Raw genomic sequence first — 10,637 nt, forward strand, 5'->3', positions numbered from 1 at the left:
TTTCCAGCCCAGGGATCAAACCTGGGTCTTCTGCAGTGCAGGCAGATTGTTTAACTATCTGAGCCACCAGGGCCTTTCTTCCTAATAGTGGGGCATTAAAGTTGTAATTATCTATTGGTTGGGGGTAGAGAGAGGCGTAGAATGAAATATTCTTTTCTTCCTTGATTATTAATCTTTTGGTTCACTATTTCATCCAAAAGATAAAGATGCCAGACTTAGATTATCTTTGGAAAATCCTTTGGTTTTTTTTTTTTATTTCATTTGTTTTAATTCACTTTAACAAGCTGTCGAATGCTCTGTCAGCTAGAAGTTGCATCTGTCTTCTAGCCTCAGAGATCACAAAGGAGAGTGGTTTTAAGCAGATGCAACTTTATTTTTCTGTCTTGTGAGAGAAGTCTGGGCAGTCTAGGGCTGGTGTGACAGCTCTTTCTATTTTTGTCTTCTTCAAACCATAGCTCAGGGGTTCATCCTCAAAGTTTCCTTCCAGCCAAGACAACTACCAAAGCTTTTTACCATATGCACCTTCTTGAGAGAAAGGAAGAAAAAGGAAAGAGGAAAGTGTATAGGTGATTCTTTGGACATTTCTTTAGAATTCTCACCTGACACCTTCTACTGTAGTCCCTTTGAGCATCCTTAGGTGTAAGAGAGGCTGGGAATCAGGCAGTCTTGGAGCTGAGCACATCACTGCCCAAAATGAAGTCTGGGCTCACTCTCTAACAAGGAGTGACAAGAGTTATTGGGTGGATAACTGGTAGTGTTGGTCATAAATGACTTCTTTGTTCAAATCTCTGTGTATGGGGTAGGGGAGACATGTGTGTATGTGTATGTTTGGAGTGAGAGTATTTTTCAAATTAAGAAAGGGATTAAGACATCCTCTAACTGCAAGGAGATCCAACCAGTCCATTCTAAAGGAGATCAATCCTGGGTGTTCATTGGAAGGACTGATGCTAAAGCTGAAACTCCAATACTTTGGCCACCTCATGCGACGACGAGTTGACTCACTGGAAAAGACTCTGATGCCCGGAGGGACTGGGGGTGGGAGGAGACGGGGACGACAGAGAATGAGATGGCTGGATGGCATCACCGACTCAATGGACATGAGTTTGAGTGAACTCCGGGAGTCGGTGATGGACAGGGAAGCCTGGTGTGCTGTGATTCATGGGGTCGCAAAGAGTCAGACATGACTGAACGACTGAACTGAACTAAACTGAACTCAGAGAATGTTCAGTCTAGCCAACAAAACTCACTCCAGGGCTTCCCTGATGGCTCAGTGGTAAAATATCCGCCTGCCAGTGAAGGAAACTCAGGTTTGATCCCTGATCCAGGAAGATCCCACCTGCCGAGGAACAACTAAGCCCATGTGCCACAGCTACTGAGCTTGTGCTCTAGAGCCTGGGAGCTGCAACAAGTGAGCCCATGCGCTGCAACTGCAGAAGCCTGTTTACCTGAGAGCCTTGCTCTGCAACAAGAGAGCCCAGTGTGATGAGAAGCCTATCACAGCTGGACAGGAGCCCCCGCCAGCGACAATGAGAGAAAAGCTCGAACAGCAATAAAGACCCAGCACGGCCAAAAATAAATAAATAATATTATTATTTTTTTAAATCTTGCTCCAAATACATACACGCACCCACATGCAGAGGCTTATACACAGCAAGCCTGGAAGAGGTGAAGCAAATGAATAAAGGCATAAAAATAGACCCCTGGAAACGCTGTGTTAATTCATGTTGCCAGTGGTCAAAGGCAAACTGTGACTACGCTGTCTGCTTGGTTTCTCCCAGATGGGTAGAATTTGTGTGAATGTGTTTGTGTGCATGTTTGTGAATATACTTATAGTTGCTGTTAAGACAGAAGTGAGTCGAAAGTGAAATGAAGGACTCTTTCTCAATGTGTTTCTAATCCTCTCCTTTTATGCTCTGATTGTGTGTGTGCTCTGTCACTTCAGTCAGTTCCGACTCTTTGCAACCCCGTGGCCTACAGCCTGTCAGGCCCCTCTGCCCATGGGATTTTCCAGGCACGAACACTGGAATGGGTTGCCATTTCCTCCCCCAGGGGATCTTCCTGACCCGGGGACTGAAACTGCATCTCCTGCCTCTCCTGCATCGCAGGCAGATTCTTTACCACTGAGCCACTGGCGAAACCCTATGCTCTGATTACAATGAATTAAAAAAAAGCATTGCTATGCCATCACACATGTATATTCTATCATCATCATCATTATTATTGTTATTCTCTGTATGTTTCTTTTAAAATGTATTTGAGACATACAATCAAGTTTTAAAAATCATGAAATGGAACTGAAAAGGAAATAATTGGGAAAAAAGGCCACATCGAAAGAGGTGAAGAACCCAGAGTCTAAGACTTTGTTTGGTTCAGTCCTGTTCCCTCCCCTTGTTAGGTGCATAACTTGAGCAAATAGCCTGACATTTCTGTGCTCTAATTACCCCACCTGTAGAATGGGGATTATAATACCTGTCTAACCAGATTAAATGAATTTATACCTATAAAACTTAGAATAGTACCTGCCATATAGTAAGACACAAATGGGCATTTATTGTTGTTATTATTATTACTATAGGAAAATAAGTTGAATTCAAGATAGGGACAGTATTTAGAAAAAGTACCATTAAGTCATGTATTATTGTCCTCATTGGGGCCACAGTGCTACTGCTGAATTCCACTTTTTCACTTGTCTCTGCATACATCTGTAAACTCAGGAGAGCTTTGCCTACCCAGACAGGTTCATGAAGATCCAGTGGGCAGCGTCTGGAATGTCTGGTGCATTATAGGTGCTCATTACATGTTTTCTCTCTTCCATTATCCCCCTTGGCCTCAACTCTTGGTTTAGGATGAGTCTTCTCTTTTACTCTGAACCTCACAGACCTCTGACTCCCATCTCACAGTGTGGATCAGGAGGCCACAGGGGCAGACTTTGTCTGGCTTACTCGATATTTACACATCAATCCTGACATCCTTGATTCCTAACAGGACCTGATGGAGAGTTGAATGAGTGCATATTCAATAAGAGCAAACACTGGCTAAGTTGGAAGAACACTGTACCAAGTTAAGCACAGGAGTGGAAAGGAAGATATTGCATGAAATTTAGGTTTTCCATAGTTTATCTCAGTTCACTTGTCTTTTGTAAAAAGTGGGAGCCAGACACCCTCTCTTCTGTGCTTGATAAGAGGCCTCATAGACAAAATTCTTTCTTCTCACTTTTTTGGTATAATTATTTAATTGTATGGCAGCAAAGAATAAAAGAATGATCCCTCTCTAAACTTTTGGCTAAAGGAAAATTCTCAACAATTCAGCCACTGGGTTGAAGTTTTTCACATTTGGAGCCCATCTGATACCCTGCAAGAAGTTGTCTACAGTTTGCATCAGCATGTGGTCCCAAAGAGACTGAGAAACAAGATCTGCCCTTCTTCCATCCTCAACCAGGAGCTAAGAGGCTCTTAAAGCTCTGAGATGTGGAGAACTCTGTCTGGGACTATTAGCACCTTCTCCAGAAACTCTCAGTCCCTCCAAGAATGCTGTTCATTGCAAGAACAACATGGTAACAATAATCACAAAAGTTCATCATTGGGAACTTACTCCATCCCTGTCGTGGGATCGAATAACTCTAGACTCTATCTCATTTAGCTGTCCTGATAGCTATGAAGTAGGTAATATATTAGCACCATTTTGCCAGCAACAAAGTTTAGACTCAGAGAGGGTGAGTCACCTGCTCAAATTCACTGTAGTGAAATGCTAGACTGAGGATTTGAACCCAGCTTAGAATTTGTTCCTCTGGGTGGAGCCTGAAAGCCACGAGTGACAGGTCTTCTTTGAGTGGTCAGAATGTGCAGGGGGTACTTGCTAGGTAGGTCCGATCTTAATTCTCCAGAGGGAGGCAGTGGGGAGTGGTTCAGCTCTTAGGAAACCCATGAATGAAGTAGGCCGGGATGGCAGCTAAGAGACGAGAGCGTGTGAAAAGCTGCTGGCAGGCAACAGCATGGGCGGGGAAGTGAAGACATTCATCATTGCTGTAATTCACAAGAACTATCCACAGAAGTCCCACGTGCTGGAGATAGTGATGAGTAGGAGGGGAAGGCATGCACTCTACCTTCACAAGCTTGTAGTCCAGTGTTCAAAGACATGCATCTTTTACAGAAATATATAAACAATTGCAGAATTAGAGCTGTGAAATATAAGTGCTTTCAAGGAGGAGGCACATAGGACCATGAGATCCATACATAAAGGACTTCGGAGAGTGGGTTTTGCTGTTGTTGTTCGCTGGCTAAGTTGTGTCTGACTCTTTGTGACCCCGTGGTCGGAAGCATGCCAGGCTTTCTTGTCCTTTACCATCTCCCAGAGTTTGCTCAAATTCATGTCCACTGAGTCAGTGATGCCATCCAATCATTTCATCCTCTGTTGCCCCCTTCAAGCCTTCCAGTATTAGGGTCTTTTCCAATGAGTCAGCTCTTCACATCAGGTGACCAAAGTATTACAGCTTCAGCTTCAGCATCAGTCCTTCCAGTGAATATTCAGGACTGATTTCCTTTAGGATTAACTGGTTTGTTCTCCTTGCTGTCCAAGGGACTCTTCAGAGTCTTCTCTAGCACTACAGTTCAAAAGTATCAATTTTTTGGCACTCAGATTTCTTTATGGTCCAACTCTTACATCCATTCATGACTACTGGAAAAACCATAGATTGACTATATGGACCTTAGTTGGCAAAGTGATGTCTCTGCTTTTGAATTCTTAGTCTAGGTTTGTCATAGCTTTTCTTCCAAAGAATAAGCATCTTTTAATTTCATGGCTGCAGTCACCATCTGCAGTGATTTTGGAGCCCAAGAATATAGACTCTGCCACTGTTTTCATTTCCTCTCCCCCATCTATTTGCCATGAAGTGATGGGACTGGATGCCAAGATTTTAGTTTTTTGAATGTTGAGTTTTAAGTCAACTTTTTCACTCTCCTCTTCCACTTTCATCAAGAGGCTGTTTAGTTTCTATTCACTTTCTGCCATTAATGTGGTATCACCTGCATATCTAAGTTTGTTATTTCTCCTGGCAAGCTTGATTCCAGTTTATGATTCATCCAGCCTGGTATTTTGCATGATGTATTTTGCATATAGGTTAAATAAGGAGGGTGACAATATACAGCCTTGATGTACTCTTTTCCCAGTTTTGAACCAGTCCCATGCAGTCTGGTTCTAATTGTTGCTTATTGACCTGCATACAGGTTTCCCAGGAGGCAGGTAAGGTGGTCTGATATTTCCATCTCTTTAAGAATTCTCCACAGTTTGTTGTGATCCACAGAGTCAAAGGCTTTAGTGTAGTCAATAAAGCAGAAGTAGATATTTTTCTGGAATTCCCTTCCTTTTTGTATGATCCAGTGGATGTTGGCAATTGGATATCTGGTTCCTCTGCCTTTTCTAAACCCAGCCTGTACATGTGGAAGTTCTTGGTTCACACACTGTTGAAGCCTAGCTTGAAGGATTTTGAACATGACCTTGCTAGCATGTGACATGAGGGCAATTGTGCAGTAGTTTGAACATTCTTTGGCATTGCTCTTCTTTGGGATTGGAATGGAAACTGACCTTTTCCAGTCCTATGGCTATTGCTGAGTTTTCCAAACTTGCTGGAATATTGTGAAGGTCATTCAGTTGTGTCTGACTCTTTGCGACCCTGTGAACTATAACAGTTCATGGAATTCTCCAGGCCAGAACACTGAAGTGGGTAGCTGTTCCCTTCTCCGGGGGAATCTTCCCAACTGAGGGATCAAACCAAGGTCTCCCATATTGCAGGCAGATTCTTTATCAGCTGAGACACAAGGGAAGCCCAAGTATACTGAAGTGGGTAGCCTATTCCTTCTCCAGCGGATCCTCCCGACCTAGGAATCGAACCTGGGTCTCCTGCATTGCAGGCAGATTCTTTACCAACTGAGCTATCAGGGAAGCCCATATTGAACCTGGCATATTGAGTGCAGCACTTTAACAGCATCATCTTTTAGAATTTTAAATAGCTCAACTGGAATTCCATCACCTCCACTAACTTTTTTCATAGTAACATAATAAGGCATTCTAAGTCTCACTTGATTTCACACTCCATGATGTCTGGCTCTAGGTGAGTGATCACACCATCGTGGTTATCCAGGTCATTAAAACGTTTTTTTCTACAGTTATTCTGTGTATTCTTGCCATTTCTTTATATTTTATCAATTCAATAACCTGTACCTCATTCACAGTGGTTTCCAAAGCAGGTAAATGTCATTTACCAGGACATTTTGGTGATTTAAAAAACTCCAAAATCAGTCACCACCTCTGGAAAGAAAGGAAATGCACTCTATTTACTGGAGTCACAGACTCTGAATTCTTCTCACAGAATTCTTTGCGGGATAAACTCACATAGAAAGACCCATGGACTAGTAATAGGAGAAATATTCAAGAAAATAATGTTGGAGACAACTGTGCCCACCATAGGCAGCTGAACATTTATTCAAGTCAACTGATATCTTTCATGCTTCCAGATGCAGGTGGAAGATTGGCAATGGCCAGAAATCACATGAATTTCCCTGGCCTTGCTGTTCCAGGGAGACTGTCTGCCACCAAAACACCTGCACTCAAATCATTTCAGGCTATTTCTGACCAAAGATGGAGTTCTGGAGATAAAGTGTCTCCAATCGCATGAATGTAAATCCCATCAACAGTGATTCCTGGGAAAATTACACTGAACAGCGCAAATGGTTTAGGAATCTAGGTCAATCTGTGAAGGAAGTATTTATGAAGCTTGTGGAGCTCAAGCCTCCCAGGCTATCCATAACCCACTGGACCTTCCTTTCCTGTTTACCTGTTTACCTTTCCTGGTGTCTCTGTTTACCTGTGAATCTGACGCGAGCTTCCACTGGGCCCTCAGACACCGGTGTCACCGGACAACGCCCCTATATCTTCGGCTCCTCTGAATTTTCCCTTTGATCTGTGGTTGTGTCTCACAGCTCCGTCAAGGGCTGTTCGCATCATCTCCTGGGTCAAGGGTACCTCTGAAGCTGGACAATGCCGGCAGCCCTGTCTCCATCTGCTGCCTTACTGAACCCTGCCTCTCATAAGTGAAGGCTGTATTTTTTTCTCTCTCTCACATCTAGTTCTTGCTTCCCACTGTTACTTCAAGATGATTTTCTTCCCACTTTCAAAATCCCCAGGTCTTGCAACTATCCCATCACTCCTCCTTGTTACTATTAACTACCGACTCTTCAGGGTATCTTCAGTGACGACTCTAGCACCAGAATGTCTTTTATTTCACCACTACTTTGGTCCTTATACTTTGCATCTCCAGTAGCCATGTGTGTAATCTATCACTCTAGCCTTTTCATTCCTCAGCTTTGTTACTACCAGTGATCTTCTCCTTCATCCTGCCTCATATATACATGCCCCAAATCATGCTTTTGACCCTGTGGTCTTCTCTGACAGTCCAATTTCTTCAAGTGCCTTGTTTTTTGATTACCAGGTCTTGTATGTCTAGCTCACTTCCTGTAAATACACCTACTCAAAGGTATCCCATAACCTCATCAAGATGATCAATCCATAGGACTGCAATTAGTCAACTTATTCATGTCCTTCTTCCCTCCTTACCTAGTGAAGGTAATAATCTTTCCTTTGTAAACACTCGTAAATGGCCAGTCCTTTCTTCCTTTTGCAGCACCAGCCAGGCAAAGTCCCAACCTGATTAAACACTACTGATATTTTCTCTGGGCCTGCAATGCCCACAGCTGCCTGTTTCTAGAGGAAGAAAACACATGCAGTGTAACCACAGATCTCAAATAGACACTCAAATAGGCAATCGACAATTTTCCACTCTTCAAAAGTGCTTCTCATTTTTTTTCTCTCTCCTCAAATTTCATGCACCTGTGCCCTTCCACATTTGACCTTGTATGATGTTTCACTGAGAAAATAGAAGCAGATGCTAAACAAAGAGCTCCCTTTTCTTTCCACTGCTAAACTCTCAGTCTGCCTGCACTGGAGACACTGTTTCCTGTAAGGTTAGTTTGGATAAAGGGTTCTCCACTCCCAGCAAAGTTGATAGCTTTGCTTTTGCCCTGCATCTCAACTTTCACAACTTCTAGAATCTACTCCTGTAATTTCTCCTTTGTTGTGCATTTTAGGTCTTTGTTATACACCCCAATGATCACACAAACACGCTTTAAGGTGGAGTAAAATGAAGAACAGAAAAGCTCGATCCCTTGGTCCTTCCAGTTCCTTCTGCATCCCCATGCTCTCCTGGACAAACTTCTGGGAAGAGTTCACTGTAGTCACTGCGCCTCTTACACCGTCTCCTCCATTTACTGAACTAGGGTTTGTATCCTCGCCAGGCTATCATGCCTGCTCTTGCCCAGGTCAACAGTGACACTGTACCCCAAACCCAGCAATGACTCGTGTATTCTTACCTGACTGTTTCATATCAGAAATGATGGACATAGTGGCCACTATCTTCTCCTTGAAGCTCTTCCTGCTTTTGGCTTCTGCAATTCCACCCTCACAAAATAACACTACAGGTAACCCAAGTTAACAATCTAGGCACCATTCTTGATTCTCTCCTCTCTCCCTACCTCCAAGCCATCAGCAAATCCTGTTGATTCTACCTTCAAAACACATCCTGAATCCATCCGTATCTCCCCCTCTCCATGATTATGATCTAAGCCCTCTGCCTCTCTCCCTAAACTTGGGACTCATTTCTCTGTTTCTCCTTCTGCCCCTTTCCACTCTGCACGCATTAGTCAGAGCAGCATTTTGTAAACATACACTATGTGTCTCTCTGTTTAAAGCTTTTCAGCGGCTTTCCATTATACTCAGAAATTAGCACCGAACTCCTCACCTGGCTTCCAGAACCCTGGGTGATCTGGACCTGCCTTCCCCCCGACTTGATTTCATCCTTCCCTCCCCTTCACCCACACCCGCTAAGTTTCTACTATTTGACCGTCTTTCAGTTCCTTTACGGAGAAGGCAATGGCAAGCCACTCCAGTACTCTTGCCTAGAAAATCCCATGGATGGAGGAGCCTGGTAGGCTGCAGTCCATGGGGTCGCCACGAGTCGGACATGACTGAGCGACTTCACTTTCACTTTTCACTTTCACACATTGGAGAAGGAAATGGCAACCCACTCCAGTGTTCTTGCCTGGAGAATCCCAGGGACGGGGGAGCCTGGTGGGCTTCCGTCTATGGGGTCACAGAGAGTCAGACACAACTGAAGTGACTTAGCAGCAGCAGCAGCAGCAGTTCCTTTAATGGCCAAGGTTTCTCCTGCCTCAAGGCCTTTGCACTAGATGTTTCCTTGCCTGCCCTGCGCCTCCCCTAATGCACCCCCTCATTTGCATAACTGGTTCCTCTTATTCTTCACAGTTTAAATGCCAAAACTTTAGAGAAACCTTCCTCAACCACTCAAGCTGAAATAGTTGCTGCTGTAGCCCTGTACTTCTCTGAACAGTTCTTACTGCTTCTTGATATTTTCCTTGTAATTTCATTTATTTCCATGTCATCCATCTTTTCCTACTAGAATAGAAGCATCAGGAGTGCAGGAGCTTCTTTTCTATCGTTCACTCCTGTATGCCCAGGACCTTGAACTCTGTCTGGTACTTAATAGGCCTCCTCATCAACAGTGTGTCAATTGAATGAGCCTAATGACCATGTGGCACTGTGATTTGATGATAACAGGATAGAAAAGAAGTCCCTTTAGGAGCTTAAGTGTTGTCTCAAACTCTTCCCTGAAATTCTTTGATCTCTTCAACTAGTGCAGTCTTCCTGAAAGGAGAGACCTTGCCTTTCTTTTTTCTGTTATATATAACCTCTGTGCTGTGCTGTGCTTAGTCGCTCAGTCGTGTCTGACTCTTTGTGACCCCGTGGACTGAAGCCCGCCAGGCTCCTCTGTCCATGGAGATTCTCCAGGCAAGACTACTGGAGTGGGTTGACATGCCCTCCTCCAGGGGATCTTCCCAACCCAGGGATCAAACCCAGGTCTCCCACACTGTAGGAGGATTCTACTGTCTGAGTCACCAGGGAAGTCCAAGAATACTGGAGTGTGTAGCCTATCCCTTCTCCAGGGGAACTTCCCGACCCAGGAATTGAAACACAGTCTCCTGCATTGCAGGTGGATTCTTTACCAGCTGAGCTACCAGGAAAATCCTCTACCATGTTATAAAGCTTACAGCTGGTATTAGTAAATAACATATAGCTTGTGCAGTGTGAAATAATTACCAAACAATGCAAGGCACTGCTGGCACACTTGTCCTATTTGGAACTGTGTGTCTGACAGATTTATTTAATAGTTACATAACCAGGGACCAGAGTAGCTATCAAGAAGGGAACAAAAAGCACCCAGAAAATTTAAAAAAGATGTCACAAATTCCATGTAAATTACAAAGAGCAAAACTTTTTACTCAGAACCCTCTGATTTTTCCATTGTGAAAAGTCTAAGAAGATGAGTTGATTTCCAGGTCTGCTTGAAACTATTCCTTCATTAAGTCAACAAGTATTTGAGTTGCTTCTAGGTACTAAGCATTTGTGTTAGGCACTGGTAAAAATCCAATGATGAAAAAACAAATAATCTTTCCCTTCATGAAGGCTATAATCTAGGAGGGAAGATAGACATAAATACATTAAAACATGTC

This window comes from Moschus berezovskii, chromosome 14 (genome assembly GCF_049115385.1).
Source record: "Moschus berezovskii isolate FMDL1 chromosome 14, NW_MosBer_1.0, whole genome shotgun sequence".
In the NCBI taxonomy this organism is placed as follows: Eukaryota; Metazoa; Chordata; class Mammalia; order Artiodactyla; family Moschidae; genus Moschus; species Moschus berezovskii.